This window comes from Leopardus geoffroyi, chromosome C3, assembly GCF_018350155.1.
Source record: "Leopardus geoffroyi isolate Oge1 chromosome C3, O.geoffroyi_Oge1_pat1.0, whole genome shotgun sequence".
Classification (NCBI taxonomy): Eukaryota; Metazoa; Chordata; class Mammalia; order Carnivora; family Felidae; genus Leopardus; species Leopardus geoffroyi.
Window position 1 is genome coordinate 27,012,502 of NC_059338.1, and position 10,425 is coordinate 27,022,926.

At 52.9% G+C, this 10,425-nt stretch overlaps 1 protein-coding gene and 1 long non-coding RNA gene across 2 annotated transcripts in view; one reads left to right on the forward strand and one right to left on the reverse strand.

Moving 5' to 3' along the window:
• The window catches only part of SOX13 (SRY-box transcription factor 13), a 46,341-nt gene extending 44,218 nt beyond the window's left edge, over positions 1 to 2,123 (reverse strand). Inside the window, exon 1 of the mRNA XM_045456344.1 lies at positions 1,510 to 2,123. The gene's annotated coding sequence lies outside the window, so the exon portion shown is untranslated. The remainder of the gene's footprint in view (positions 1 to 1,509) is intronic.
• A 5,874-nt stretch (positions 2,124 to 7,997) lies between these two features.
• On the forward strand, positions 7,998 to 10,123 carry LOC123586841. Its single transcript, XR_006706986.1, has 2 exons — positions 7,998 to 8,476; positions 9,045 to 10,123. It is a non-coding gene; the product is annotated as an uncharacterized LOC123586841 (long non-coding RNA).
• Positions 10,124 to 10,425: the final 302 nt, after the last annotated feature.

The following is a 10,425-nucleotide window of genomic DNA, read 5'->3' on the forward strand; positions in this document are numbered from 1 at the left end:
AGAGGGGAAATTCTGTAAAAGTTAAAGGACTCGCCTGAGCTCATGCTGCCCGTAGGAGAGGAATTCAAACCAAAGTGTGCTCAACCCAGCATCTGGAGCACCACTTCCTAAGGGAGCACTCTGGAAACCCGGATCTCGAAACTCCGCCCAGAACCGCAGCATCTCCCCTGGCTTTGGCCAGGCCCCTTCGCCAGCGCCGAGGCGCCCTGCCCGGAAATTCCCACAGAGTCACAGCGAACTTCCCAGGAAAACTCCTCGGCTTCCTCCTAGCCCCTGTCACGGAGGTGGCAGCCAAGAGCGCCGCTGGAGTCCTTGCAGCTGCCGTCGGCCCTCCCGGGGCGGGAGCCGCCGCTCGTGCGCTCGGGGTCCTCCCGGAAAGGTCCAGGGCTGAAGTTCAAAATTCACTTCCCGCCCAGGCCCGGCTCGCGGCCCCGCCCGGGACTCTCCGACAGCCCCCACGTCTCTCGCCCTCCCCAGCCCCAGAAGTCATGGAGCTCTTCCAGCCTGCAAGGCCAGGCGGGCGGCTGGGAAAATCCCGCGGGCGATTCCTGCGCGTCCGGGGACTCGCAGCAGCCGGCGCGCGCGCACACGCGCGTACACACACACACGTGTGTGTGGGCGCGCCCGCTAGTGTGTGCGTGTGTCACAGCCGCCGGCGCGCACGTGTGTGTGTGTGTGTGTGTGTGTGTGTGTGTGTGTGTGTGTTTACGTACGGAACGCGCGGGGTGGGAAAACAATGGCGAGCCGCTGGGAACAGAGCGACGGGCCCCCTCCCCACATCCCCGCCTCCCTCCCCCCAGGCAAGATTCGCTTTGCGGGGAAATCAGGATGCGGAGATTCACCTCCGGCAGCAAAGGCGGGAGGTGGGGGGTGGGAAGAAGGAGGCTAGGGTGGGAGGTGGGAAGGGGTGAAACAGGAGCGGCCGGAGCAGAAAACAAACAGGATGCAGCGCCCGGCGGGTCCGCTGGGGTGCGAACCTGAGGGGTGGGAAGGACTGCGTGGCCGGCCCCACGCACCGCACCAACCAGGGCGGGGGTGGATCTGCCTCTGGGCGCCCGCACCGGAGCCCCACGCGAGGCGCGCACAGGTCGCCTCAGCTTCCCTCTGGGAAATCCTTGAACTGGGCGCCTAGACAGGCTGGTGAGAAAGCCCCAGTGCCCGTGCCCCCGGCCGGTCGGCGAGGTGGGGGGGGGGCGGGCACCCCAAGACTAGCTAAGCGTGGTGCGCACGGTCCCCCTCCCACACAGCCCCCCCCCACGGCCTTACCAGGCTGCCCCCCCCCACCCCCTACACAGGGACCCGGGTCTGCTCGAGAGGAGCCGCCACTGGCCGGCGTTGTTGGGGGTAGGTGGGGGTCCGTTCCTTCTCGAAAAACTTTGCAAAAGATGGAAACTCGCAGAGACGAGAGCCGGCGTGTGCCCAGAAACGCGGGGGCGCGAGTGTCAAACTTCGGAGGCCTGGGGAGAGGGGCGCAGCGGCGTGCTGCGGGCGCGGAGGGGGCGCACTTACTACTCGGCCAGGCGCCGGGCTCGGGGCTCCGCGCTCCTGCTCCTCCTCCGAACGGGTCCTCGCGGCTGGCAGCCTGGGCTTCCCGCTCACATGCCCCGGCGACGCAGCTGACCGGCGCGCGGGGCTGGGGCGGCCGGGCTGGGAGGAGGCACGCCCCCCGCCGTGGGCCGGGGAGTCGCTCCGGACTCGTGGCCACCCTGGGTCCGCGCCCCACCGCGGGCCGCCGTCCCGGGCGGAGAGCTCGGTTCCGGCCGGGCGGCGCCCTCCGCCGAGCCAGGCCTCTCTCTGCACTCTGCCCTCTGCCCTCTGCTCGCGGCCGTCTCCCTGCCTTCCGCGGTCCTGCTCCCTGACTCGCCGGGACGCTGCGCCGGCCCGCCCGCCCGGCTCTCCGGCTCTCCGGCTCTGCGCCCGGGCTCGGTCCCGAACCAGGGCCTCTCGGCGGCTGGCCGCTGGGCCCGGGCTCAGGCCCGGGCTCAGACCTTGGCTCGCCGCTCCCGGGCCGGGGTTCCAGGACCCGCCACTTGCACAGTTCAGTTCAAGCCGGGACTGGGAGCTGGGCGCTCGCAGCTCGCTGCTGCGAGGCGACTCCACAGCCTCAGAGGAGAAAGAGGGAGGGAGACAGAGAGCGGGCAGGGGGAGGAGGAAGGAGGAAGGGTGGGGAGATGGAGAAGGAGGGAGGGACAGAGAGTTCCCTCCTCCTCCCTGCAGCCAGGTCCATCCAGGCATCCGCAGCTGGAAACCTCTGTCGGAAAGGGGAGAGCGGCGGGGGTGGGTGAGAAAAGAAAGAGGTGGGTTCCGCCCCCTCCCACTGCTCAGGTATGAGGGTCGCTGACCAAGAATCTTCGCTCCTTAGAGCAAGACCCAAGAAGTTGTCCATCCAACTCCCGGCCCCCCTCACCCTCCGGCCAGCCAGGATTTAGGGTTTCAGACCCTGTTTCTGAACCTCCCTTGGGACCCTCATCCCACCTGCGGCTACACTGCTTCCTAATGCCTCAGACCATTCTCTAGTCCTAGCATCTGGCACTCACTCTCACAAGTTCTCTCTCTTTTTCCCCCCTTGAGCTGTTTTGTATAAAGGAGTATTTATATTTATATATTTTGTATAAAGGAGTATATTTAGAAAGGAGTAATTCAAAGTATTTATTAAATACCTACAATACGCCTGGCCCAGAAGGGTGCTGGGGACACCAGGATGAATGAGAGGGTGCCCTGCCCTTTCTGGATTCCCATTTTGTGAAGGAGACAGATGAGTGAACGTGGAATTACAGAGAAGTGGGAGAGGGCCAAGATCAGACCAGCACAGGGGGCCTGGGGACCACCAAGGGCACTCAGGTGGGGGGTGGGGGGGACAAGCGTCAGAGTCTTCTTGGGGAGGTGTTCTCTGAACTGGGGCTCAGAAAGTGGAGCAGATGAAAGGAGTAGCAATCACGAAACCGCAGAGAACGTGCTGGCCAGGGGCTTTTCAGCAGGTGCTGGTCAGCCAGGCTCATAAGGCCTTCTGAGGGCTTTGGATCTCATCATTTCCCGCAGCCTTCCTTACCTAACTCCCTTTATTCACCTTTTAGGTCTCAGCCCAGATATCAATTCTTCCAGAAGGATGTCTTGACAGCCCAATCTGGGTCAGGTGCCCCATCTAAGTATGGGCGCCAGAAGCCCCACCCCCCACCCCAGGTTGTAGATAGTGTGGTCATTGTTCATGTGTGTGGCTCCCCCCATCGGACTGCCAACTCCCTAAGAGCGGAGATGTCTGGCTGGCTCACTGTTACATCCCTGGTGCCTAGTGAGGGCTTGGCAAAGAGCCGGACCTTGATAAAAAGCTGTTGATCAATTGGTTGATGGAAGGGAATGGGAAGTCACTGAGGGATTCTGAGGAGGGCCTCTAGTGAGATCAGTCTAGCTGGAGGCAGGGAGGCCGGTGACCAGACAGTGGCAGTGACCAGGGTAAAAAAGTCACAGGCCTGAGGTAAGCTAGGGGTAGGGAGGATGGAAAGAAGGGAGTGGGGGGATGGAGGTGGAACAGGTCAAAGTATGGATGACTGGATGAAGCCATTTCGGAAACCAGGAGTCACCCAAGTGCCACCAGTCCTTCCTCTTCCCAGCCAGCATGCTTGTGTTTTCCATATACCTGGTTGTTTTCCTCTGGCCCCTTACCCGTGTCAACGGGCACCTTCATTGTGGGTCCCTCCCCTGTCCTTTGCCATAGCAGAGTGAGAGAGGAAGACAGAGAGATGGGCTATGGGCTCTCCTCTTTCCAACAGCCCCCATCCACTGTATCTGGCGACCACCCTTCCCCATCACAGCCGCCAAATTGAAATTTCTTTTTTTTTGGTTTTTGTCTTACTTTCTGTTAATTTTTAGTACATCACTAAATCTTTTTTTCACTTGTCAAAGAAGTGTATTTTTTCTTTTTTCTTTTTAAAAATTTTTAATTTAAAAAAAGTTTAAAAAAAAAATCTTTTTTGTTTTTGTTTTTGGTAATCTCTGCACCCAACATGCGGTTGGAACTCATGACCCGAGATCAAGAGTTGCATGCTCTTCTGACTGAGCCCGCCAGGTGCCCCTGAAATATTTTTAAGTATCTGCCTACTACATCTTACACACAGTAAGATAATATACATATATAATTCTGTTTTCATATACAGTATCTATTTGTACCTTATCCCAGTTCTATGAGGTTGGTATCATTCCCCCCCCCTTTTTTTAAAGTTTATTTATTTGAGAGAGAAAGAGAGAGAGAGAGAGAGAGAGAGAGAGAGAGAGAGAATCCCAAGCAGACTCTGTGCTGTCAGCAAAGAACCCAACTCGGGGCTCAAACTCATGAACCGTGAGATCAGGACCTGAGCGGAAACCAAGAGTTGCATGCTTAACTGACTGAGGCACTCAGGTGCCCCATCATTTTAGAGGTAAGAAGAATGAAGCTCAAGGTCATGGCCAGTCAGTGATGGGAGGAAGTTGTTTGAAGATTCTAGGTCTTTCTATATTACTACCTCATTTCCTGGGAACACCCATCAAAATGACACTATTTGACCTAGCTGACCACTCCCTCCTTGAAACACTCACTTCATGACTCTACACCCCCTAAATTTCTTCTGACCTTACTGGTTGCCCTTTCTCGCCCTCCCTTATCTATATTCCTTCCTCCTCCTCATCTCCGCATCAGTGTTTCCCATTGACTCCCTTCTGTATCTCATTTTCCTCTCTACCTTCTCTCCATAGGTGAAATTTCATGTTTCCATAGCTTTAAATACCAGCTATGTACTGATGAGTCTCCCAATTTTTTATGTAAATCTCCAAGACGCCTTAGTGCACCTCAAACTCCTGTATCTGACCACCCACTTGACGTTTCTACCCAAGGATCTCACAGACATCCTACCCCTAACATGTTCCAAAGTGGACCTCTAACCATCACCCCCAAGCCTATGTATATACCCTGTAAAGTTTTTCCCATCTCAGGAAATGGTACCACCCCGAGGTTTGAGCCGAAAATCTAGGAGTCATCCTTGATTCTTTCTTTCCATCCACCCAAATTAGTGAGTGCTGTTGATCTGTCTCCACAAATATGTCCCAGTCCTCCCCTTTTCTGTCTTCCCTGTCCCCACCCTGGCCCAGATCGTCCTCATCTCTCAGCTAGACCACCAAAGCCTCACTGCTTCGGAGAACTGAGACCACCTGCAGTCACATAATTTCACGAAGGCTGCTTACATCGACATGACTTTAATATTTGTTCCAGACATTTCTTGCCCAGGAAGATAAGCCCGTAAACCGGTAAATAATTTTATTATTTGCTCCAGGAACTTCCTGAAAATCAATTTATCTGAACAATAGACTGCTCAAACGGCCCCCTTCTCGGGACAATAGTTTGCTTAACCTGGCAAACCACTAGCTTATCAAACAATTGTTTATTTTGCAAGACCCTCCCCTCGCCATATCCTCCAATCCTGAACTGTTATCTTACAAACTTTGCCCAATCCCAATCAGATCTCTATATTGAAAGATCTGCCTTTACCCAGACTTCAAGCCCTATAAATATCTCTTTACCTGGAAAGCACTTCCCCAAACACTGCTCTTCCCAGAGCAACCTCCCTTTCATCCTCTGGTCTCAACACAAATGTTCCTCTCTTTATCTTCCCTTCCCCACCTCCTCCCACCCCGCCAAGATCATCCTCCACACTTTATTCTCCTGCTCACGGCCCATTTGCCTCCTTCATAGCACTCACCACGCTTGGTACTTATTTGTTTTCTGCTTCCGTGTGGCTTTCTTTTTTCCTGTTTCCCTTCTAGACTGTGGGCTCTGTGAGGGAAGAACCTCGTCTGCTCCATTTTCCATTTAATTTCCAGAGCCCCTTGTAGATGCTCAAAAAATATTTGCTGAAGGAATGACTTTGGCTGCAGCCAGTGTGATCTCCAATCCACTTCATGTGGCTGCCAAGCCCTCCTGAGATGCCTGCGGTGGGGGCTGTGGAGCCCAGGGGTGCCGGGGTTCCCCACTGCTCCCTTTAACCTCCAAGGTTAGAGACAAAGGGGCCAATGCAAATGCCCATGGGAGAAAGATTAAGGGGATTAAATTCATGGAATGGTGTGAATTGCTTTCCTCAGTGTTACAGGAACAGGTGAGGGGGAGAAAGCTCCAGAGAGAAAGTGAGCTGAGGAGCTGGAAGAAGGAAAGAGCTGCGAAATCCCTGTCTCGCTTTGCCTCAAGGTCTCTCCTGCTTTTCCCCAGGCCGCGGCACCTAACATTTTCCATTTTCTCTGTGAAGAGGAGGATGCTTGTCAGCTGGGTCAGCTCAGGGTAGGCCCAGCCTAGTGGAGCTTGTCTGAGCACCAACTCTTCATCCTATGGGGGAAGTGCTTTTCTTTTTTCTTTTCTTTTCTTTTTTTCCCCCAGCTTATTTATTTTGGGGCGCCCTGGGTGGCTCAGTCGGTTAAGCGTCCGACTTCAGTTCAGCTCATGATCTCACAGCTCATGGGTCCACGTTGGGCTCTGCGCTGATGGCTCTGAGCCGCCCGGAGCCTGCTTCGTATTCTGTTGTCTCCGTCTCTCTCTGCCCCTCCCCCACTCGTGCTCTGTCTCTGTCTCTCTCAAAAATAAATAAGCATTAAGTTCATTTGGAGGTGGGGGAGGGACAGAGAGAGGAGAGAGAGAGAGAGAGAGAGAGAGAGAGAGAGAGAGAGAGAATCCCAAGCAGGCTCCACACTCAGAGGGTTGCAGGGCTTGAACCCTTGAACAGCGAGATCAAGACCTCAGCCAAAACCAAGTTCACGCTTACCGGACTGACCCTCCCAGGCACCCTGAGGAAGTGCTTTTCTGGAGATACCTATAGCCAGACTTGTCAGGCAGAAGCTCTGAGATCTGATGGCCTTTGTGGGTGCTCCAGGAGCCATCTTTCAGAGTCAGGCATTCCCTTCAGGCTGAGCTTGGTGGGGCTCTACTCAGTTCTACTTGAATTTCCCCCGAGAGTCCCACGTGGATATGGAAGCAAATCAAGGTGATAACAGGTGGATTCACAGAATGTGAGTCATTTGCCTAGCAGAACCTGAAAATATAAAATCTGGAAGCAATCAGCCTTCCAGAACCACCTTCTCCATCTCCCCTCTTTGTGCACAGAAAGAAGAGGTATCTTGCCCAAGGCTGGCACTTAACACACATGATCTCCTTTAAGCTATCAACAGCTCTGTGAAGATGGGGACTGTTCCATTCTACAGAGGAGGAAAATGACACCCCAAGATGGGAAGGAAAGTTTCCAAGAAGTGCACAGTGAAGACTGGGAAGGGCCAACATTTGAACCCAGGTTTTCTGGCTCTCAAAGCCAGGCTTTTTCTGCTATACCATCCTGTTTTGCTTCTTATGGGGTTTTGTGGTCCTTAGAATCTGAACCATATAAATTAGCACTGGAATATTATTCAACAGCCTAGATTTTGGCCCAGGCCCTAGGACTAGAAAGCAGCTCTCTCCTCTTATGTGACAGTTGGCTCCCTGTCCCCCAAATGGAGGACTGTCTCCAAGGACGGGGGACTGACCAACACACTTGTGTGCACACACACAGGGACGTCACTCAGTGTGCATGCTCCCCTAATGCCAGTGACTTCAGTCCTTTTTACACACACATACACACACACACACACACTCTCTCTCTCTCTCTCTCTCTTCCAAAACTTCTCCACTCCATTCTTCCCATGTTTAGCTACCATGAGGAATTGAGCTTGGGGAAGAGGGATGAAGTAAAACTTCTCACCTCCAGAGCTAGCAAACATTCTCTCCCAGTAAATTTAACTATTAGTAGTCCTAAATACTGGGGGCAAAAATCAGGCCCCATGTCTTACTGATCGATTTGGAATGGGTGCAAAGGCAGGGCTACCGCCCGCGGGGGGTGTCCACACACAGGCTCACACACAGTTGGTCACCGCACAATGGCTGTTGTCTTCTCTCCTCCTCTGGTTCACTCCTGTTCCTTCCCACAGGGCGGGGGCTTGGGCCCCACCTGAACCGGCAGCTGACTGAGGGAGAGAGGGAAAGAAATGAAGAGGGTATTCCCTTCCCAGGAGCCCGGGGGAATTTAGGAAATCCTGGGTTTGCCTCCTCATTCTCCTCCACCCGCCTCCCCACCGGTTTATAGTGCCCCACCCCCATCACCTAACTTTTTTTAACCCTCTTTCCTGTCTCGAGGAGACCTAGATCCCCATCCTGGGAGGGACTGGCAACAATTAACAAAGGCACCATGGAGTAAAGACAATTAACAATCCAGAAAAGAGGGGAAAGAGAGGCTTTGTTCTGGTCACCATGGCAACGGAGGGGGGGGGGAGGGAGGAAGGAGGAGGAGGAGGAGGAGAGGCCATCCAGAGAGGCTGATACTTTCACTTTCCTTTCATCCCTCCCCTGTCCCGCCCCCTTGGGTTTCTGCCAGGGAGACAGGGGATCTTGAAGAACACAGGACTGGGACAGGCCCAGTCTGCAGGCTGGAGATTCAAGGTGGGTGACTGTAAGGTTCACACCCTAGCTAAGAACTCACTCTGGCTAGAGAGAGGGCCTCTGGGCCTGAAGCAAAGGCATCCTCCCCTTCCTTCTTTTCTGAAGGGCTTATCTTGTGCCAAGAACTGTAAGCGAGTCTCTGCTTTGGACAGCTTGTGGTCAAAAAGAGCTTGAGTGGCTGGTGCTTCCTTCCTGATCAGAGTCAGGGGGCAGGGCTGCCTCCGAGACTTGCAGGGCCCACTGCAAAATGTTAGGTAGCGCCCCTGTTGCAAAGTTATTAAGAATTCAGGATGGTGGTAGCAGAGCATTAAATCAAGTGCAGGGCCCTCCTGAGCACGGGGCCCTATGCAACTGCACAGGGTGAATACCCATGAAGCTGGGCCTGGGCTCTGTGCGCCTGCCCAGTGTGCATGAATGTGCATGTGTGTGTGTGCAAGAGGGAGAGAGAGAATGCTTTGGGGCAAATCTTTCCTTCCTGGATTTCTGTTTCCTCAACTATTAACGAGGATATTGAACTAGGTGATCTTTGGCTTGCCTGTTCCACGGGTCTGTGTTTTCTCTTTTCCAGGATAAGAGGAGGATTTTTCAGGCTTCTCTCTACTGCACACGGTTCTGAACTCTACCTCAGAGCAAGAGAGAAACCAAGTATAGAAAACTCATCCCCAAGTGCTCTGGGGTCCAGCTCTCCCAGGCTTCCCTGTTTGGAAAAGGCAGAAGACAATGAAATATAAGCTCCAAAACCCCACTAGAAATCATGCTGTTGGCTTAGGGGGAATTGGAAATCACCCTCCATCTCGCGAGTGCTTCTAGCCAGAGCAGAAGCTTCTTGGCAGGAGAAGCCAGGCGCACCAGCCCCGCCTCATGGATGGGCCTCTCCATTAGCCATAGGAGACTGCCTGCCAGGATATTTCTTGCTCCCAGCATCCCTAACATCATGAGAGAAAATAGGCTATGGACTCCAGAACCTTATCTTTCTAGGACTCAGCCTTATCGCCCTGTGGGTCCAAGTGAAATGAAGAATATTAATCAGAAACTAAAATCAAGGAGAAAAAAAAATCCGTTCTGTCAGAGGCCCTAAACCAAGCAAGAGGCCAAAGGTCCTGCTCTCTGCCTGGAGGGTATCCTGTCAGGCACTCCTTGCATGGATGCTATTATGGGCTGAACTGTGTCTCCAAATTCATCTGTCCAAGCCCCCAGTACTTCAGAAGGTGACTCTACTTGGAGACAGGGTCTTTGCAGAGGTAACTGAGTTAAAATGAGGTCATTAGGGTGGGTTGTAAATCCACAGGACTGGTATCCTTATAAGAAGACATCTCTACACAGACACACAGGGAGAAGATGGCCGTCTACAAGCCACGGAGAGAGGCCTGGGACAGATCCTTCCCTCGTGGCCCTCCGAAGAAACCACCCCTCACAGACTGCTAGCCTTCAGAACTGTGAGCAGATACATTTCTGCTGTGCGAGCCCCCTAGTCCATGGTGCTTTGTAAAGATAGCAAATTAACATGGATGCTTAAAGGTTGGGAGGTCTGCACAACCTTGAGGCTGCCTGGACTCACAGAGTGTGTCTGTGAAAGGGGGGTAGGCTTTTGTACTAGCATGGTTGCATTATTTTAATTTGAAACAAAATTGATCTATTACTCTCTTCCCCCATAGCCTAGTCTTTTAAATTTTTTATTTCTTTTGGTATTGCTTTAACACATTTTATTGTTTTAATCCCTTTAGTCTTTTATTTTTCTGGTTTTAATGATTTTACTTATCTCTGTCATTTTTAATCTCTTTTTCGTCTTTGTTCTAGCCATTTCATACTATTTGCTTTTATCTCATCTTATCTTCTAGATTTATTGTTATTGTATTATCTTTTTATTCTCCATCTTTTATTTCTAACCTTTGCCTTATCGTGTCTTTGTTCTATCTTTTCATTTCTTTTTAGTTTGTTTGGTTTATTTT